Here is a 22,309-nt window from a genome sequence, read left to right on the forward strand (position 1 = left end):
TTTGGTTTAATTGATCGAGCAGGGAGAAAAAAAAAGGAGAAACAGAATGAGGAGATGGTGACATTGACAAATATAAAATACTGTAACATAAATTACTGTAGCTTTGCTTTGAGTAGTACTGGAAAAGTTTGTTATACTAGGAAATAGTCATATAAATGGAAAGATGGCTTTTCATGTCTTTTATGACTTGTTGTAAATGATTAATTAAATACTCTGAGTGTTTCATTAAATATATGCATTCCTTCCAAATTAAAGTGTGCAGAGACTCGTTATAAATAAATTCATTGGGTGAATGAAAGGAGCATTTACTTCTAAAGGAATATTACTGGCAAATTTCATTCTTGACATTGATTAAATAGACTAAATTTATTTTAATGGCAATACGAACAAATTACAAGTCTAATTAGTTTTCTACTTTAGTATTTTTGCATTATTTAGTGTATTTATAAGTGATCCAACAATTTTAAGAATTTTACTACATAAAAAGCATTTTGTAATAAAATGTGAAAATAAAAGAATGAATAAAACATGGTTCTCACTTCACTCATTCTCTACTTTCACGCTTCATGGAACAATTTTAAGTGCCTACTCTGAGCAAACCCTTTTCCTGAATGTTGCAGGTAATAGAAAGGAAAAATAAGACTTGTTTCTTCCCTCTAAAAGCTTGAAATGTCATGGGAAAAACATATGCACAAAATAACTTTAATATAAGACAGACTTTGGTAAGTAAGTGCTAAAATAATAGAGGTACAAAGTGCTTGGGGAGTATAAGAAATGGAGGGATTAAGACTGATGGGGAGGGGATCAAGAAAGGCTTCTCGGAGGAGGAAGGGTTTGAGCTTGTCCTTGAGAGATGGCTGGAAATTTAACAGGAGGTTCTGGGTGGGGGAGGAGAAGAGAAAGGGGTTGTGTGGTCTCTGGGTTGCTGAGTTGTTCTATGGAGGGATTTTGGTGTGTCTCTGGACAATTTTGAACTGTCACATGGAAGAGATGTGTCACACAGAAAATACACAGAGCAACTAGTAACTGGTCTGAAAATACAGCCATGTGACTTCAGAGAAGAAACCGTATCAGGCCTGAAGTGTGGGCAACAACAGTGACAGGTATAATTAGACATTGAGCAGATCAGTGTTTTTTGATTAATAAGCTTGTTCTTCCCATACATTAACTCATGGGCCTGAAAGGAACCTCAGGAAGTTACTTAGGTCACCCCTGACTACGTTTTTTTAAAAATTATTATTATTGTTCCCTTAGCCTCAGCCCTATAATATGAGCTCTTCAAATGCTCAGACCCTTGGGCTCTACATGAGGACCAATACAACTAGTAAAATATAGTAGTGGCAGCAGTTAAAGCCACCTTGTGATACCACGATTTTGTAGCCGTATTAACAACATTGTGTGGGAACTGAGACAAGGGTTTTGTGAGTCTTTCAGGGCTGCCCTTCTTTTAGGCAGCCCCCAACAAGTTACAGCTTCTGCTTGGGGTAAAAGCTGACCACAGAACTTATTCACAATGGCTTCCACCGCCTTGCCTTAACAAAGTTGATCCCTATCTAGCTACCAATTAGAAGTCTAAAGTTACAGAATGCTGGCACTGGAGTAGTTGTTAGGATTAATCTAACCCAACCCCTTTGTTCTTCATTTTACAGTGGAGGGAAGAGAATCTTAGGGGAAGTGATATGCCCAAAGTCACACAGTTAATGATTGGCTTACCTGAACCAGAACTAGAATGTAAATCTCTAAGTTTCCTAACTTTCAAATTAGTTTCTCTCTCCTGCAGCGTACTGCCTTCTTTATTTGCATCAATAGATGTAGGTGTGTCTGTGCATTAATATTTCTAAGAGTTTGACTTAAAGCATTCAGTAGGTGCCCAGAGAATAACGTATGTTAAGCCAGAGAAGTAAAATGCATTGGATCAAAACATTCTCACTTGGAAAAAACATTAGAATCCTGGGAATTTCTTGAAATGCAAGAAAGCTCAGCCTCCAGGACTTGCAGTGTAAACACTGTGGCTAATTTGTTGAAGTGAGATGCCATTGATGATTCTCCCTGCCTTGAGAGATGACAGGGCTCCTTTGCAGAACAAAGCCGATTGCTGTAGCAGATTGCTAGGGGAAGGCAGATTGCAAAAAGTGATCAGGAAAAGATAAGACATGTTACCGAGACAGATCATTTTTCTTGAAGAGGAGTTAAAAAAAGACACTAAAAAGGAATTCCTCCCATAAAGTTTGTCTTTCAGAGGGCAACCATTTCCACAACTCTGTTCCTGCCTAAAGAAGCAGGCTATAACCTGGAGCAAAGCTTGGAGAGGCTAGTACATCAGTTTTACAGAAGCAGTTCGGAGAATAGTGAATATGGATAATACAGATAGCAACCCAGACACTTGATCCATGAGTTTGCTACATCAAAATTGGACAAGAATAACTTTCAATAAAGTTACTTTCCAGTGACCTGTTATTTTTAAAAGTGTATCCTTACTAATAAAAATGATACTTTGATACTGGGTATATAACCAAAGGAAAATAAATCAATCTACCAAAAAGACACATACCCTTGTATGTTTATCACTGCACTACTCACAATAACAAAGACATGGAATCCACCAAGGTGCCCATCACTGGTAGATTGGATTAAGAAAATGTGGCACATATACATCATGAAATGCTACAAAGCCATAAAAAAGAATGAAATCATGTCCTTTGCAGCAACGTGGATGCAGTTGGAGACTGTAGTACTAAGTGAATTCACGAAGGAATAGAAAGCCAAATACCACATGTTCTCACTTACATGTAGGAGCTAAACATTGAGAACATATGGACATAAAATGGGAGCGATAGACACTGGGGACTACTGGGAGGAGGGCGTGGGTTGAAAAACTACCTATCAGGCACTATGTTCACTACCTTGGTGATGGGAGCTGTACTCCAAACCTCAGCATGATGCAATATTCACATGTAACAAACCTGCATGTGTACCCCCGTATGTAAAATAAAAATTGAAAAGAAAAGAAAAGAAAAGAAACCAACACCATGAGGTTTTCAGCTCCCCCATAATCTCCATGACCCTCTTTAGTCCTAAATAAACATAAATGTAAGTAAAAATAAATAAGTAAAAAATAAAGATGACACTGTTTCTCCACTTATTTTCTTATCAAAGAAAAATGGCCACAAGCCATTCTGTAGAATAAGCTGCCTTATAAGAGTTTTATCCTTTTGACATGATTTGATTTGAGGCTGTCCTTCTTTTCATTTGCTTTTAAATTCTATGTACAATAGAATAATTCAATTCCATGGGGTATTGTAAAACTTCTTTTTAAAATTCTTGTTTCCATCCATCAGTAGAGTACTTTTCTTCTATTGCTACGAAATAATTTTTATTCTGATTCTACACAAAAATGGCAAATCAGATGTTAGGGCAGAAAGCTACCTTAGCAACCATTTGCTGCGAAGTCCTCACATTCTAGATGTAGTAATGTCCAGGGATTTCTTGATTTTTGGTGGCTCATCCAGGGGAAGAAGGGGCATAACTCTAGCTAGGACACACCTTCTGCTCCTACTCCTATGCGCTTTCACTGCCAGAACATTCCACCTTCATTAGAACAGCGCCTTAAATTATGTTTGTCTTAGGAAATATGCCTCACTTTTCATATTTTAATGCGCTCACTTTCAAGGAAGTTTTAGAAAAAACATGAAATGCCTTTTAATTTTAATTTTAATGAAAGGTGAAAATTTCTTTCTATATTAAATTCTAGTTAGGAGAGCTACTATTCATAAGTTAGTTATGTTTATTTGTGGCCACATTAGTCAGATTTAGAATATACTAATTCTGGGTAGTAAACAACTATGAAATCTTAGTGGGTTCAACAATAAAGTTTCACTTTTTGGCTGAGGATCTGTACACTGGCAGGCTCTAGGTGAGTTCAGGTTTGCTCCACCTAATTTCTCACTCTGGTAGCTGACTGGGACTTGCTTTTTTCATGGCAGATGGCAAATGCCCAACAGCACAAACGAGACCACGCAAGCGCAATGAAGCCTCTGCGCAGAACACATCTGCTCACATCCCATTGCCCAGAAAAAGTCACATGGCAAAGCCTAACCGCAGGGATGAATGCCTTGTCTGCTCTACAGAAGCACTGCAAAGTTATATGACAAGGGGGTGGATGCAAACGCTTTTGTAGGGTGAGCATGGAGAATTGAGCCTAATATTCCAACCTACTACTTGTGAAAATTAAAATGGAAATTGTTACTTTTCTCTAGAATTGGAAATTAAACTGTTGAATTATCCAAGATGCCTAGATTAAGACAAAACTTTATTTAAAATTTAATTTTCTGAATGCCTTTGGTTTTCTAGTAAAGTTTAGGTTATTTAGATACTCAGTAAATATTTGAGGGAAACATAAATGCTGTGTCCACTAAGAAACTGCCCCTTTTGTAACATTAGTTCATTCATCCATTAAGGACTATGTATTGAGTGCCACTATGTGCCAGGCACTACAGTATTTATAAATGAGTGAAACACATCAATGTACAGAAAATAAAAATGCTTCCTGTGTGAAGCTTATGTTCTGACAACATATTTTTCTTTAAAAAGAAAAAATAATAAGCAAAACATATTGTATGTTAGTATCTGATATACACTTTATACAAAATCAGGCTAAAAGAATTAAGAGGACTAAGGTGGGGTTAGCGACAGGCTGCAATTTTTCTGTAGTGTGAAAAGGGGGTACAGGGTAGATCTTACCAAAACTCGACATTTGAGCAGAGACTTGAAGGAGGTGAGGGATTTTTCCCTCTGTTCCCCATGTAGCCATAGAGATTCATGAAGGGTCTTCAGTCAGAGAGCATTTCAAGTATAACTCTTGGAAAGGGGGTGGTGGAGGGGGCCCTAACAGGGCAGGGCTTGGGAACAGCCTCCACCCCCTGACACCACAACCAGAGTACTTCCAATTTCAGCTGTTAGATTTAGCCCTAAGATTTCTATTGAGGAATATCCTACCTTTAAAAAATAAATGAATAAATGCCTTAGAATACTATGCTAGATTATGAACTCATCCAAAGTCAAAGATCTGGCTTAAGATCTTGATTAAGAACATTGAAAAGTACATTAATAAAATTTATTTATTTATTAGTGATGGCTCAATTTCTCAATAGTCAACTGCCCCAGGGCTTGGTCTATAGCCCTGTCTCCTGCTTACAGTTTTTCCTTAGATATTTTATTCAAGCCTTAAACACCATCTATATGCTAATGACTCCTAACTTTACATCAGTCCTGACTCTTCAACATGACTCCAGACAGTTCCCCTTGGATATCTGATGAACAATCTCAAACTTAACATGATCAAAATAAAACTCAGGATTCTGCCTCCTCCATCACACCACTACCTTTTTAATTGTCCTTATCTCAGCAAATGGGGCCATCACTCCTCCTATTCCAGCACATGCATCTCCAAATCCAAAATATGTTTTATATCATCTCACTTCTCTCCATCTCCACTCTTGCTTAAGCCCCATTATCTCCTGTGACAACTACTGTTATGACCTCCTATCTGGTTTCTCTGTTTGACAATTGATTATTTATGCTGCAATCGGTAATCTTTTAAAAATATATATCATGTCACTCCCCTCTAATGCTTTCTATGACAATAAGGATAAAATCCAAACTTCTTGCCATGGTCTACAAAACCCAGCGTGATCTGGCCCCTGAATATGCCCTGCTTATATGTCCCTGATCTCTTTCTCTTTTATTTGCCTACAGAGCTTTCCTCTCCCACCGGTCATATTTTGAGATGGTTGGTCTCCACAAATGGTCTATGTCTCAACTTAAATGTCCACTTTTCAAAGAAGTCTTCCCTGACCCTCCAGTCATCTGTATCACCTCACCCTTCATACTACTTATCACTGTCCCCAGTTATTTCATTAATTTATTTATTTACTTGATTATTGTCTATCTTTGACCATCAGAATATAAGCCCCACTGCAACAGAGGTTTTGCTGACATATTCCAAGCACCTAGAACAATAACTGACATATAATAGGTGCTCAAAAAGGATCGACCAAATAAATGATGACTAGGATCGGTGCTTTTTCAGAGACTAGATGTTACTAGGAAAAAGGAGAGGGCGCCATGGCATTGAGTGTGATGATAGGTGTGGTGATAGGAATTTTTGGTTTCAAAGCAAGGCAAAAATGAAAAAGAAATGGAAAGTTAGAGAAACAAGTTTTCCCTGCTGTGCAGTTGTAACTGAGTCTGGTCCCAGATTTTGGTCTTCTTCACAACTCAGGCCCATTTAATATATTACTGCATCTGCTAGGTTCTTTGATTGCAGACAAGAGAAACTCACCTCTAGACACTTAGGAAAAAAGAAAAGAAAAGAAAGGTTTAGAACTAACACATAGAACAGAAATGAAAACACAAGTACCAGGTCTTAGTATAGGAACTTGAGTAGTTTCAAGGAAGTTGGGCCAGGAACAAATGGGACATTTTCTTCAGGCCACTGAGGTCGGGATAAAAGAAGTGCACCAATATTCACTTTTTCACACTTTACCCAAGTTTTATTTGTGGGGCAAAAATGTCTGACATGGCTTGAGTCCTGAGCCTACCCCAGGATCCAGGCATGGAGTGAACCCCCACCACCATAAACTCAGTGGACTGTTATCAGAATAACAAGTAATGGATACTAGACAGGCAAATACAACAGCTGTCCACTCCATTCCAGGAAATAGCATGGGGTGAGGTGTTTCATTTTAGAGGGTTATAATCTAGTTTGCAAGGAAATAAAACTAGAGGTCACTTATCTCAATGAAGGAAATGTATTATTACTGGGAAAATAAGGCATCCTTCCTGTTAACCAATGAGAAAACTAACAGAGATTTATTCCTAGACATGCATTTTCTCTCCTGAGGCCCATTTTAAGGATAGTGTTTCTCATCTTCTGCAAACTGTCAGCCGGAACAGGACCTCTCCTACCTTCACAAGGGCATTGCTTATCCCTAACTGCAGAATTTCCTCTGTTCTCACCAAACTGCCAGATTTCACCTGGCCAGCCACTTGGCCAACAAAATTAAGTGGTAAATTAAATAACTCTAACCATAAGCCTCCAGCAATTCACAACCAATTTCGTGTGTATGTGTGTGTGTGACTGTGTGTGTGTGACTGTGTGTGTATGTGTGTGAGAGACTGTGTGTGTGTGTGTGTTAGGTGGGAGTGGGAGGCTAGAGCAAAAGGTAGGGGTAAAAAAGAGAAGAAAACTTAAGGATAAGTCTCAACAATGTAAAAGCAAAGAAGACATCCCTATGGTGAAAACATATTCTTTCACCTGAAGTTCATGAATTAGGGGGCAATCTGCCGAGTCAGAGCTAGATTTTGAACTGTAAGTTATGATTGATCACATAAAATTCATCTTTATGGCAATAGATAGTAATTTATATACCTATTTGTTTCTTTAACAAGCATTCATTGTGTGCCAGCAGTGTTCTAAGCATGACTGAGGGAGATGGATGTGTTTCTTGCTCTCTTGGGGCTGGCAGGGTAATGGTGGTCATGAGGCAGGTGAAATAAACAGCGGCTTGGAAGGATCCTCCTTGTCAGGGGATGAGTTGGGGTTGCCATTGGCTTCTATCAGAGAAAAAGAACATGAAGCCTTCAAAAATAAACTGAGCTTCAAGGAGAGAGAATGCTATACTTGCTAACCGAATGGAAACATGCATCCAGAAGAGAAAAGGTTCAGAACTAAAAGGAGTCAGAATGTCCTATGAGACTGGCTGGGAACAAGGGCTGTGTGAGTGGCGAGAGGAGAGCAGCTTAGCGCAAATCCAAAGCCAGAGTCGGGGAGCATAGAAAAGAAGGAATTCTTCCTACAGAGATCTAGAACTAAATGGGACACAGCAGGAACAGGGCCAGGTTTGATGGGCAAAATCCCATGCTCATGACCAAATTATAAGTACAAAATCAGGTTTGAAAGTGTGTGTTACTGTAGAAAGAGAAATCACAATACATTACACATTTTTAAAAGCTGACAAATACCCCAAATATGAAAAAACCTGGAAAAAAATATACTAGCTGCTTTAATTAACTGCCTAGCATACCCCTATTACTGCTTGATGTGCTTTTATACTTATTTTGCTAAATTTTTTTTTGGTTGTGAATTTATTGGCCATTCACTTCTTTGCAGGAAAATGACTTTGCAATGTAGTTATCTATACAGTGAACAGAACAATAATTCATTCTTTATTCTGGCATGAATGGTTACAATTTGGATTTTTTTTTTTTTATTTTTGGTGATGTTGACTAGGTATAGATCTAGTCACTCTATATATCTGAAGATTGGAAGAACTTTCACAGAATAGCTTCTGGCTTTGTGTTTTCAAACCTTGTTTCTCCTCCCCAGTCCCTATACTCCTGGTGCCAGGCTGATATGGTGCAAGATATATACTGACTATAGGACTTCTGTTTATGCACCTTTGTGTCAGCAAAGTAGGTAGTAGGAAAGTTGCTGGAAACCATTCCAACACCGAGAAGGATAGAAATAACTTAAATCTACACACAAAAAAGTGCCTGTGAACCACAAAAATACATCCCACTAAGCCTAAATTAAAGTAAACTTCCCCTTAGCTGAATGCTAAACATGCCCATGGCCACTCCAGTACCACTGAATGTTAGGGAGAGTAAGACACAGTGGAAGTTGAAGTAGAGAGACAGTGATCTTAACTGATTATAGTTAACTACTGTTTTTTCACAAATTTTATTATCCATGTGATCATGTGAACACATTGCATGAGCCCCTCTCAGGGCCTTGGAAAATCGCTGGTCAAGGAAAAGGCCTTGAAACTTGTCAGATTCTGGAGCAGGCTTTGGTATTCAAGAAACCTCAGAATAAGGCTTGAAAAGAAAAAAACAGCAACAATTCAGAATAACCAATGGGAACTGTCATGCAGTGTTATGATCTGAGAAAGAGGCCTGCTACCTAAAAAGGAGGAGAAATGAGTGAGATTTTGGAAAGGTTCATAGGGTTTCCACCAGTGCCAAGGTTAGCTAGAAGGCCTGAACTTGGACTCAGCTGTGCAAAACATGTTACAAGGGAACCCTGTATCAGTTATCTGATGCTGCGTAACAAATCACTCTAAAACATAAAGGATTAAAACAACAATAAGCATGTATTATCACACACAGATGATACACATATTATAATTATGAGGCTTAGGTTCTGGGAGTGGCTTAGCTGGGTGGCCCAGGCTCACTCTCACATCTGGCAAGTTAGTGCTGGTTGTTGACCAGGTTCCTTGCTACATGGACCACTCCACAGGGCTGCTTGAGTGTCCTTATGACATGGCAGCTGGCTTCCTCAAGAGTGAGGGATCCAAGAAGTAAGGTGGAGGCCTCAATGTCTTTCACCACCTAGTCTCAGATATTTCACTGTCATTTCTGAAAAATTGTATTCGTTACACTATTCACCTCCATTCATTGTGTGAGGGGACAACACAAGGGTGTGAATACAAGGAGATGGGGATCGACAAAGGCCATCTTGGAGACTGGCTTGCACTGACCCTTTGCACTGTAATGTAGTTTAACTTTGTACAGCAGCAGACAAAAAATATGGAAATATTGATCTAGCAAAATGTGGAAAAGACCTAACATCCCAGGAGCTTGTGTGTGTGGTTGGGTGTTGCTGGGGGTGGTCAGGCAGAGGTCTCCAAAGATAGCCCTTGGCAGAATTCTGACTTACGAGCAGCATATAAATATAAAGAGCAACTTTATTTCATAGATGAGTATCTTGGACATAGGAAAGGAAAGTGAATATTCCAAGGCCACATTGCCAGTCAGATTCAGAGATGGCAGAACCTTGGCTACTCCTAATAATGATAATTTAAATACTAGAGTGTTTTCCTCTGTACCAGGTACTAGCCTACGTTTTCTGTGTATATCATCTCATGTAATTACTATAGCTAAGGAAGTGGAGGCACTAAGAGGTCTAGCAAATTGCTCATGGTCATGTAGCTAGTCATGGTAGAAATGGCATTTCAACCAAAGTCTGTCTGGTGTCCGAATTCCCTTTCTCCACCTCCACATCCCACTCCTTCCAAACCTTCCATTCTTTTAAGTCTGTCAAGTTATCTCCTTTCTATAATCTTTCACCCTGTCTTCCCTGACATACCTCATTCCCAAGGAGAAGTCTTCTGTTTGGGGATGCCCTAAGGGGCCCTGCTTTACCAGAACTCCCAAACACCTTACAAATTACTCAACATAAGTATGAACACAGTGAGAACATAAGTAGAACCCAGAAGTAAAATTGGGTTCTAAACATTTCAGACAAACAATGCCAACATGTGTGTAATATACGGAAGTTTAGCTTTAAGTTTTCAGAGCAAAACTTGGAAGGAGGCTTCTCACCAAACCAAGGCCCCCACCCCAAGCCAAGTATTCTAACACCTAATAGCCAAAACTGATGGAGCACTATATGCTTGCCATTGTTCTATGTGCGCTACCTCTACTGACTAATTCTAACTTTTTTAATAGCCTCATAAGGTAGGTATACCATTATTATCTCCATTCTCCATTTTTTAATGCAATTTATCCACAAGGTTACACACTAGGCAAGTGGTAGCTCTGGGATTTGGACAAAGTCTGGGTGAAGAATCCACGCTTCTGTGCAATTTGGTCATCTTTGTCTTTTTTCTTTCAAGTCTGCTGTTGCCCTGGAGGTGCTGTCAGTGGAGTCTAAGATTTGGTCCCCTTGTTCGTCAGTGTTCATCAGTCAGAATTCTTGAGCATCTGTCACGGTGAGATACTGTGCTAAGCACTCAGCTGAAGAAAACAGACACAGTCCCTGTCTTCCTTGAGTGTGCATTCTAGTGGGAGCAACAGACCTTAAACGAGGTAATAAATATATTTATTTAAAGTTAACAACTCAACAAATAAGGATAGCTTAAAATTATAAGAAATGCTATGAAAGTAAAAAACAGGGTGCTCTCATAGATGATCCCAGGAGGATCTATTTAGACATGGTTTGGTCAGTGAAGTCTGATAGTGAATTTAAGCTGATAGCAAATTTAAGCTGACACCAAAAGAATGAAAAGCTTTAAAATGAGTAAAGGAAGAGGCATTTCAGTTAAACATGGAAGACACAAGACATTCTTCCTTACCTTTCCACAGACCCTTCTAAAATTGCATATAAAAGGAACTAATGAGATAGAAACTCAGAAGGACAAAGAAAACAGGTGATGAGAGAGAGAGAGTAAACATATTTTTGGAAGATAAAAAGTGGAAGGAGGAGTGAGCAAAAGTAAGAATGCCGTATACCAAGTGTGAGCAAGCTGGATGCCAATGTCAAAGGAGCCAAATCACAGCATCAACCCCTCCTAGTAAGTATCAGCCATTGATGGTGCCTAGTCTGTGGCAGATAAGGGTGGAGTTCCGGGGAGAAATCAGGAGAATGGTTTAAAAGTCAGTATAAAGCACATTGAAACCCCTGGACCCTCTCCTCCCTCTCCTCTACCCAGGTCCAGGCAAGTGTTCCTCCTCACCCTGCCAGGATGCCAGAATCTTACTATTCTGTAGAGAAGTTGAACTGGAGTGGCTCCATACCCAGGATGCTGGCCCCAGAAGAAGTGGAGGTGCAAAGGAATAGGGTCTAAGCACAAGTGTAGACATTGAAACATATGATTTCTATTCCTTCCAGCTGCACCAACCCTATGGGTTTGGGTTATAATCCTGTGGTAGTATCGTTTGACTTTTTAAAACCGTATTTTTATTCCTTTTATAAAAATTTTACTCACACATACACATGCACACACGTGCACACATACACGTATTTTTTTTTTTAAGAAAAGTGGAAAAGCGTTTCTTGCGGAGGAAACAGCCTGTGTGAAGGTCCTCACCGTTGCATTCAGGGGAGTGACAAGGAGGACCTGGCAGTGCAAGGGCAGCGGTAGGAGGAGGACATGGGGAGGATGAGGGTGGAGAGAGCGGGGTAGGAGGAGGACATGGGAAGATGAGGTTGGAGAACGTGAGGTCAGACGCTGCGGGACCTTGTGGACCATCTGAAAAGTCTGAGTTTTCTTTGAAATGTAGCCATGAAAGGTTTTTAAGCCATGGGTAACATGATCTTATTTAGATTTAAAGAGTTACTCTAGTTGTATAAAGAATAGTTTGTCATATATTTAGCTGGGTCTTCGCATGAAAAATTATGTATCCCAGTACTTTAGAGCGGAAAGGACCTTCAAGATCATTTAGTTCAACCCTTTCTTTTAAAAGATAAGCAAACTAAGACACAGAAAATTTATGATTTGCCCAAGGTCACAGAGCTAATAACTATGTGAAGCTTTTAAACTAGGAGTTGCAGGGTAATAGATTTTACTTTTAAGAAATCTTTCTACTCTATATTTCCTTTGGCCAGAAGTGATGTCTCCCTTTTCTGAACTTTCATCTCACTTTATTTTTCTCTCCTATGGTGCTTATTCATTTATTACCTTGATCATAGTTCTTTGTGTTCTTGTCTTGTCTTATCTTCTTTATGAGACTATAAAAGCAATCCCTGGAGAGCAGGAAGTATGTCCTCTACCTTATGCATCTCCATAGAACATTGCCTATGGTAGCTGTTCAGTCAATGCTTGTTAAGCAAATGGATCAATGGACAGGTGATGCATGAATGAATGAATAAATGAATGAATGAATGAGTTCTCCATATGCTATAAATACTGAGTGTTTACTGACTGAATATGCACATGTAGATTATACTCTCCCTGATTTATCATTCTAGGCTACCTCCTAGATATGTTTTCATTCATTTTTCCCTTATATGAACATAATGGAAAGTGGTTATTTTTAATCAGAAGAAATGAGGTGGCCTAGAAAAATATCACATTTCTAAGTCAGGTAATTCTTTCTTCCAAGATTATCAGCAGAGAGAGTCTCTCCACACTCCCCACTCCCTTCCTCCCAACCCCACTGGCTGGGTTTACATTTTCTTTCTCAACACATGATCCTTTGGGAGCTTATTTCTGACCAGAATTTTTTTTTTTCAAGAGATGACTGAGACTGCCCATAAGAAACTAACCAAGTGTCCAGGGTAAAACAGTGATATCACAAAGGAGAAAGATATTTTACTTAAGGTTAAAAAAAAGAAAAAAAAAAAAAAAGCAGGGCTCTAACTATGCCCTCTCCAGCAGAGCAATATACACACATCCAATGAAAACTAATGCTGCCAATAGTGGAGAAAGCCCTGAAGGAGATTTGGGAGCCATGGGTGATGTCCCCGCCTTCGGTATTGACTTGTTCAATGGCTCTCTCTCTCTCTCTCTCCCCCTTGATTTGCTCATCCATAAAATAGACATAAAATTTGCAACAATTGGTCATAGGTCCAGTTTCTCCTACCACAAAATGCCCCATTAATTCTGTCCATGAAATCAGTCAGACTGGTTTCAGGGATAATTATTACATTTTTGGACTCACCAATTTGGCATCTTGCACATACATAGTCAGGCGCATGTTGAGAATCTTTGCCGGAGATGAGGTTATACAATGTATTTTGGCTCCCTGCATGAAGAAACAAGCTTCAGGGCATGGGATGTGATCATCTAAGGTCTCCACTAAGGCAATCGGCACTCAGAAGACAAACGTGACTCATTGTGTATGGGACCTCAATCCACTGTTCACAAACTTCGGTTTGAGGGTTGGGAAGGTCTGGAAAAGATTCTAGTGTAAAGCCTAATTCAGAAGGGTACAGATTGTTTTCTTTGTAAAGTGACACATGTCAGTGTTGTGAAACAGTGGAAACTGGAAGGAAAAGAAAATCTTGTGTCAACTCTCACGGAGTCATCCTGCTGCCCCGGCTACAGACATCACTTGCTTTCTGCTGCTGTGCTCCCCTATTACAATGAAGCCACTGTCCTCAGATAGTTCCAGCTGCCTCACCGTATTCGTTATCTATTGCTAGGAAAGAAGCCACCCCAAAAGTCAGTGGTTTAAAGCCACACCATTTTATTATTTGTTCATGAAATCTGTAATCTGGGTGGGGCTCAGCGGCAATTCTGCTGGTCTTGCCTGGAATCACTCATGCAGGTGGTATTATCTGGAGTCTCAACTGGGCTAACTCTCAAATAATACAGAATGACTTCATGACTTTATTCACATGCATGTCACCACAGCTGGGATGGCTGAAACAGCTGGGGCTGGTCCAGCATCTCTCCCTCCCTCTCTCTCACTCTCTCTCAGTGGTTTCTCCAGCAGTGCAGCCTACTACCATTACATGGGGACTCCGGGCTCCCAAGAGCACAAAAGCAGAAACTGCCAGGTTTTCTTAAGGTTCATGTCTCAAACAGCCACAGTGTCACTTCTGCAGCATTCTATTGGTTACAGCAAGCCACAGGTCAACCCAGATTCAAGGAGAGGGGAACAGATCCCATATCATTACGTAAAGAGTGGCAAAGAATGTCCAGACACCTTTTATCTACCACAACCACAATTACATGGTCAGGTCTTGCAGGGTAAAGGAGCATCTAGTGACTTGCCCAACCTTCTCCCCAGCCACACACTTCCCCGGGTTCCTCCTTGGATGCTCCGCTCTTACAATGCAGCCTTCACTCCAGGGCTCCGGGCCTGTTGCTTTTACTTTTCTGTCACTACCAGCCAACTTCTCTCTACTGATTTTCTCTCCACCTCATAGTTTTTGATTATTCATGGGCTCTGCTGCTCCATGGCATTATTGCCATATGGCTTCTACTGCTATAAAAATTAGTAGTGTGCAGAAAAGCTTTAACAAAGCAGGCCAGAGACTGCTAGCCTTAGGAAGACCTGCTTGAAAGGCTGATCCTTGGCTGGCATCTAGGAACTTGGATTTTGAGGGGTGTGTTAGGGTTCCCCAGAGAAACAAAACCAATAGGATATGTGTATGTGTATATACATATACAAATATATGTGCATATTTGTATATACATATACACATATATGTATATACATATACTCACATATGTACATATATGTGTATACAAATATTTGTATACATTTGTATATCAGTATACATTTGTAAATATATGTGTATATTTGTATACATATATAATATGCATGTATATGTGTATATTTGTATGTTTGTGATCCAGGAGAGTAGATAGTGCATTTCCAGTGTAATGGCTGGGGGTGGTCAGATGCAGTGGCTCGTGTCTATAATCCCAGCACTTTGGGAGGCCGAGGCGGACAGATCGCTTCAGGCCAGGAGTTCAAGGCCAGCCTGGCCAACAAGGTGAAATTAGCTGGGCATGGTGGTTCACGCCTATAGTCCCAGCTACTCGGGAAGCTGAGGCGTGAGAATCGCTTGAACCTGGGAGGCAGAGGTTGCAGTGAGCCGGGAACACACACTGTACTCCAGGCTGGGCAACAGAGTGAGATTCTGTGTCAAGAAATAAATAAATGAATAAAATAGAAATAAAACATAAAAATAAAGACTGGCAGGTGGAGACCCAGGAGAGCCAATTCAGTCCAAAGGTGGCCTGCTAAGAATCCCCTTCTGTTCAGGGAGGCCAGTATTTTTGTTCTATTCAGGCCTTCAACTGATTGAATGAGGCCCATCCACATATTGGAGGGCAGCCTCCTTATTCAAAATTCACTGATTTAAATGTTAATCTCATCCCAAACCCCACTCCAAGTGAATACATAAAATTAACCATCACAGGAGGGTTTCCATTATTCCCAGAAGTGATAAGAAGGCTCACTGCGCTTAAACTGTTTGTACAAGCAATGTGGTTTGTGCTGGACACCTGCTTTCATGATTCCCATAAGGAATAAGGAAAGGAATCCCCAGTCTGGAATTTTATTACATGCTAGGCAGAGAGTGCCTATGTAATCAGCCCCCAGTAAAAGCCCTGGGCACTGAGTCTCTAATGAGCTTCCCTGATGGACAACATTTCATAACTGTTGTCACAACTTGATGCTGCAGGAATTAATCGCATCCTGTGTGACTCCGATGGGAGAGGATTCTTCGAAGCTTATGTCTCGTTTCCTCCAGATTTTGCCCCATGCACCTTTTCCTTTTGCTGATTTTGCTCTGTATCCTTTTGCTGTAATAACTCTTAGCCCTGACTAGGACTCTGTGCTGAGTCCTGTAAGTCTTCCTAGCAAATCATTGACCCTGGCGATAGTCTTGGCAGTCCCCAATACAAGTAGGAAAGGGAAAATTATATCACTAGCACAGGTCTGTTCTCAATTGTTAATACAATTGAAACAAAGATGGAGATTATTTCATAATAATTAGAAGTCTTATCTGAAGGTAAGGGACTATCTATATGAGTGTGGCACTCTGCTACACACCACAGACTAGTCAAAGGGTATTTTAGGAACACAAATGAGTGACCAAAGCTTTGTAGAGTGGGAAGGTTATTTGAGTGAGTTGGAAAAAGGAGAAAAAGGAGGTGGTGGAGCCCAGTGTTTGAGAGTTTGGACTCTGGAGACATGGCTGAGTCCTGAATAGCTGCACTGGCTACTTCCAAGTTGTTAATCAACATGAACTTAAAGGTCCAAAAGTATAACGTGGCTTAATAAAAATAATGACTAATACTTGTCAAATGTTTATCACATCCTAGGAACTTTGTGTGTTTACTCACTTAACCCTCATAACAATCTTATTAGGTGAGTGTTATTTTAATCTCTATTTTGCAAATTCAGAAACTGAGGTCAGGAAAAAAAGGTCTTGCAAATACTCACAACAGAAGGGTTTTGAGACACTTAGCTGAGTTAACACATGTAACGCCCTTGGGAAGTGTCTAGAGCATTAGAAGCATTCAATAAATATTAACTATGATCTTTTAAAACAGGGGCAAAAGAGAGAAAAAAAGGAGAGGAAAGAGAGAAGTTGGGACCAAGGGTCACTATAAGAGCAAAGCAGAGGAATGGACTGTAGCAAAGTACGCTTCATGAGTAATGAGTGGAACAATGGGCAACAAGCAGTGAGTGAATCCTCCTGGGTGCCAGCTATTGGGCTAGGAACTTCAGCCCTGGGCAGCCAAGGAAGCATGCTGGATTGAAGAGTAGTAGGAAACAGGGAAAGATTTAGAGGCACCTGACTGTCATTTTAGCCCTTATCATCTAGGGCTGTGATTCTCAAATTGACACAACAGTGTCTTAGAAGCCATAGTACTATTTGCAGGCAATATGAAATAAACACATATACTCACATTGGCTTGTGGTCAGGATAAGTAGTTTAAGAAAAAAAGGGAGAGGTGTTTAAAATAGAGCATAATTTAAAGAACTAAACTTTTTTATGTAAATGAGTGACACATCACTATTATTTGATTTTTAGTAGCTTGAGAACTACTGTATTAGGTAGTGGAGAAAGATGAATGGTTGGGAAAACAAACCTGGCTTAAGGCATAGAGTTAGGATGGAAGTTGGGGCAAGAAAAATGGCTAGCAAGCTGTAGCACTCATTTGAGCTTTTAAAAAATGCAAGTCAGTCTCAAGGTGAGTTCATGAGTAATGAAAGGAAATAGATGAGTAGAAGATCAATGATGTAGGAAAAATGAATAATATTTTATTGTATACAAAGACCCAGATTCAAATCACTTCACTAATTATCAGCTTCTGACTTCTCTGAGGTTGTCCCTTCATCTACCAATGGAATTGATAATAAATACTTTAGTGCGGCTGCTATGAAGATTGGATCAAATAAAAACGTGAATGTAAACTTACACTTGATATATGGAGGCCATTCTCATGTAATCCTCCCATCTCAGCCTCCTGAGTTTGTGGGACCACAGGCATGCATGACCACACCTGGCTAATTTTTGTATTTTTTTTGGTAGAGGTAGAGATGGGGTTTCACCATATTGTTCAGGCTGGCATTCTCATTCTTAATGATACTTGCCTGAATGTAGGAGAATGAGGAGAGAGGAGTCAAAGATGGCTACAAAGGTTTGACCCCAGGTGCTTGGGGAAACGGATGACCCCCTGGAAAGCAATAGGAAAGGCAAGACTAATCCAGTCCCGAAAGAAGATGGATTAGTTCCACTTTAGGCACATTGAATGAGGTCCAATTTGGCAAGTTTACTTTGCTGAAAAGAGAGCTTTTAATAAGTAAAGTTTTTTTATAACCTTAGAAAAAGTGAACATATATTATTTTTTCCTGTTTGTGACATGTTGAATGCCCTTCATTGTCCTGTTATCTTTAACTGTAGTATATGGAAATAATTTTAAAAACAGATTTAAGGGTTCTAAGAAGGAAATCTTAGAGCCCAGGATAAATTGCACATAACTTGTGACATACAGACTACAATGGGGTTTTTATGTGCTAAACTGTGATTATTATATGACTATTTAGATTTGCAGTGATTAGATTATTTATTTATTTATTTAACTTACTTATTTTGAGACAGGGTCTCACCTTGTTGCCCAGACTGGAGTGTAGTGGTGTAATCATGGCCCACTGCAGCCTTGACTTCCTGGGCTCAAGTGATCCTCCTGCCTCAGCCTCCCCAGTAACTGGGACCACAGGCACGCACCACGATGCCTAATTTTTGTATTTTTTGTAGAGACAGGGGTTTTGCCATATTATCTAAGCCTGTCTCATGATTATATAAATTAAAATGTACCATGCATGCGTGGAAATATACTTCTTTGCCCTTCTGCAAATAGATCATTCATGCCCAATTGGGAGTACCATTTCGCATGGTACTACCATTTGGAATCAGGTAGTCTCAGCTTTGAATATGAGCCCTGTGTGCAAAATTGAATAAATTTTTTCAAATTCTCTGGGCCTTAATTTTCTAATATGTAAGAAGAGATAAAAATAAGACCTATTTTACAGGGCTCCTGTGAGAATTAAATGAGATTACATTTGGCACTCACACATAATTGGCTATCAATAAACATAGAGTTCTCCATCCGTTTGACCCCTGTATAATGGCATTGATGCTATTGGCTGCAGAAAAAATTACAGATATAATTTGAGAAGTTTTAGAAACACATTTGTATTCTGGCTTTTGTCTTAGTTAATGGAAGATGATGTACAAAGAAATAATCTAGTTAAGTCTGGACTTGGTGACTAAGTTCAGAATAGAAGTTTTAATAAAAAGCATGCTTTGTTAAGTTTTGGTAAAGCACATACCAGGTTGTACCTGTGAACTTATTCTTTTAAGTTTTGATACTTTATATGTCTTTTTATCAATAAGCATAATATTAAAATCTTCTAATTTAGAGACATTTTGCCACTTAAAATACAGAGTTGGAAAATTATGGATTTGATTTATATCTCCTTAGAAAATGCCCGCCACGCCTAGCAGCAACATAATAAAAAATGTTGTTGACCTAATGGCAGCCAAGTAACTTACCTTTTTGAAAATTAGCTTCATAAATAGAAATTCATAACACACTGGTCTCCCTGACCCTGCAGGTCTCCATGATCCATGAGCACTACCTGTAGCACCTAGAATTTATCCCTGGTTCTAAGTAAACCTGGGTTTACTTGTGTAATACCTGTCTTTCTCCCTGGGACATAAGCTCTGTGATGGAAGGAAACATATTTGTCTATTTCACCACTAGTTCCTAGAATCCAATGCGATGCCTGGTGCCTCATAGGCACACAATAAGTGTTTGTGGAAGGATGAAGGGAGATGGAGGGAGGGACCTAATACAGTACTTGGAAATGCAGTCAGTGCTTTAAAAAAGCTTGTTTAATGGATGGAGTAAGTCACATTTCCTGTTTTTCTCTTAGTCATATACTTTGTAGGACAGAACGAATATATCTTAGGCCACAAAGAACAGTCTTAAAGTAAATGCATGAGTATTAATGAAAGCTATATTTATATTATAATACTAACATTTCATTGAGTGCTTACTATGTACCAAGTACTATGCTAAGCCCTTTGTATGCATTAATTCATTTAACTATCATAATAACACTATGGGAGAATTTCCACTGGACACATGAAGAAACTGAGGCTCAGTGTAGTTTTATAAGTTTTTATAATATAGCTAATAGTGGGAATGGGATTCAAATCCAAGCCTGTCAGTCTCCACCTCCATAAGGATTTGAGAGTACCTTACAGTGGTATCTAAGTTGTCACTCACAGCATGAGAACCAGATTGGTAGGGCCTCCTGGGTACCCATATCTGCTAAGGGAGGCCACACCTGCTTAAGCACATGGGGACAGCCCTCCTGGGCCCACACAGCCCACACATGACAGGTGTCCTTCCAAGTGTCTAACCACAGTATAGTACAGAACTGATATGGGTTAGGCTTGGTGTCCTCACCCAAATCTCATCTTAAATTTTAATCCCCATAATCCCCATGTGTCAAGGGAGAGACCAGGTGGAGGTAATTGGGTTACGGGGGTGGTTTCCCGTATGCTGTTCTCGTGATAGTGAGTTCTCATGAGATCTGATGGTTTTATAAAGGGTTCTTCTTCCTTCACTTGGCACTTCTCCTTCCTGCTACCTTGTGAACAAGGTGCCTTGCTTCCCCTGCACCTGCTACCATGATTGTACATTTCCTGAGACCTCCCCAGCCATGTAGAACTGTGAGTCAATTAAACCTCTTTCATTTATAAATTACCCATTATCAGGCAGTTCTTTATAGCAGTGTGAAAACAGACTAATACAAGAACCAAAGAGGTATGTGGCAGAAATGAATAGTTAGGCACAATAAAGAAAGTTTGCCCTCAAAGAAGACCAAAACAAACACAAATCTGGAAAAACAAGCTAGATCCCAAGGGTCAGGGAAGTGCTGGGGGCAAGTGCGTTGCTATAAAAAGGGGCCATGGGAACTCACTACTGTGGTCTCAGAAAGCTAAGGGAAGGCATCTTGGGTCAGAAGATGATTGAGAAAACACACCAAGAAAGGACCTTCTACATAAGGCATGACTATTTCTTCTTCGCCCCCATCCTAATCCTATCCCTATACCAACATATGCTTTATCTCCTCCTCTCTTTCTTGCTCTCTCTCTCTCTCTCTCTCACACACACACACACACACACACGCACACACACACACACACCACTGCTGTTAACATGTTCTTACATGCCTGAGGTTGCTGGCTTTTGCTCTTCATACAAACATCTTTAGAAAACAAGGTTAAAGTGTCTAGATCTAAGACTGAACAAACAGTGCTTATGTTTCTGTCTCCATCTTGAGAGTAAGAACATGTACTCCATGTCTTTTCTCTCTCCCTCACTGCACCTATTACTAGATACCATATGCTCTGCACGTACTTGGCACTCCATAAATGCTTGCTGAATGGCTAACTTTTCCCATCTCCCCCACCCTTTCCTTCCCACCCCAACAGCATGACTTTAAAGATCTGCTGCAGAGCTGTGGGGAGAGGTTTAAGATCCGTTTTGACAAATAACCCTTATGGGTGTTTAAAGCCAAAAGATCGAATATTTAAAGCAGAAATATGAGCTGTGACTTCATGGGTGTTCTGTGAAGAGATGCATAAAGCTGTACAAATAGATAGCCTTTCAGACAGGACATAACAGACCCAGCTTTGTGCGTTTGCAAATATACAGAAGAGAAGAGCCCAAACTTAACTTTCAACCCTGTATTTCCTTCTGAATCAGTTTAAATAGGAGAATGAAGGTAGTTAAATCTTCTATCATTTTAAAAGATCTTACAAATACTTTTGGCTTTAAAAGCTTATGTCACTGATTCATAATGTAAGAAGTTACATTAAAATTATCCTCCACCCTCTCACCACCATCACCACCCCCAGACAGGAAAATACAGGCAAAAATGAGACTGGATTCCCTGGGAGTGGTGGGAGCAAATTGATTGCTGTTAAAAAAAAAAAAAAAAAAAAGGGTTGGGGGAGGGTGGTGCTTTTAGACTCTCAGGCGTGAGATCTTGGTGCCGGGAAGTGTTAAAGGACTAAAGCAAGGATCTAGAGTCAGCAGATGGTTGCAGGAACACAGAGGGACACAAGCACATGATGGCTCTAGTGGATGACTTCATGAGGGTGTAGAGCATAGAACGGAAGAGAGAATTAGTCCCAAGAGAGAAGTCAGCATGCTCTGAGCAGGCCTATTGCTCCATTGGTCGCACTTTCTCCAAAGGATGTCCAGAGTTCCCTGGCTGTTTAGGTTAAAACAGCAGAAACAAGAGCACACCCTGCCCCTGCTCCAGCTCCAGCTCTGACCATCCTGTGTTCTCTTAAAGCAGTTGACTTGAAGAAAAAGTGAATGTCTTGAGTCCTTGGCTCTTACACCTATTCTACGATCCAGAAGTGATTTCAGCAAGTGCAATCAGCTTGATATATACCACTTTTGTTTTAAGTACAACTATATTAAATGGAGCTATGTTTGTCCAGTGGCCGAAGAGGTTACCTGGAGCTAAG

General features: G+C 40.0%; 1 long non-coding RNA gene across 2 annotated transcripts in view; it reads right to left on the reverse strand.

The window, feature by feature from the left end:
- Positions 1–22,309, reverse strand: part of LOC144332945 (uncharacterized) — a 134,334-nt gene that overhangs the window by 110,781 nt on the left and 1,244 nt on the right. The window lies entirely within an intron of this gene.

Source organism: Macaca mulatta, chromosome 11 (genome assembly GCF_049350105.2).
Source record: "Macaca mulatta isolate MMU2019108-1 chromosome 11, T2T-MMU8v2.0, whole genome shotgun sequence".
Lineage (NCBI taxonomy): Eukaryota > Metazoa > Chordata > Mammalia > Primates > Cercopithecidae > Macaca > Macaca mulatta.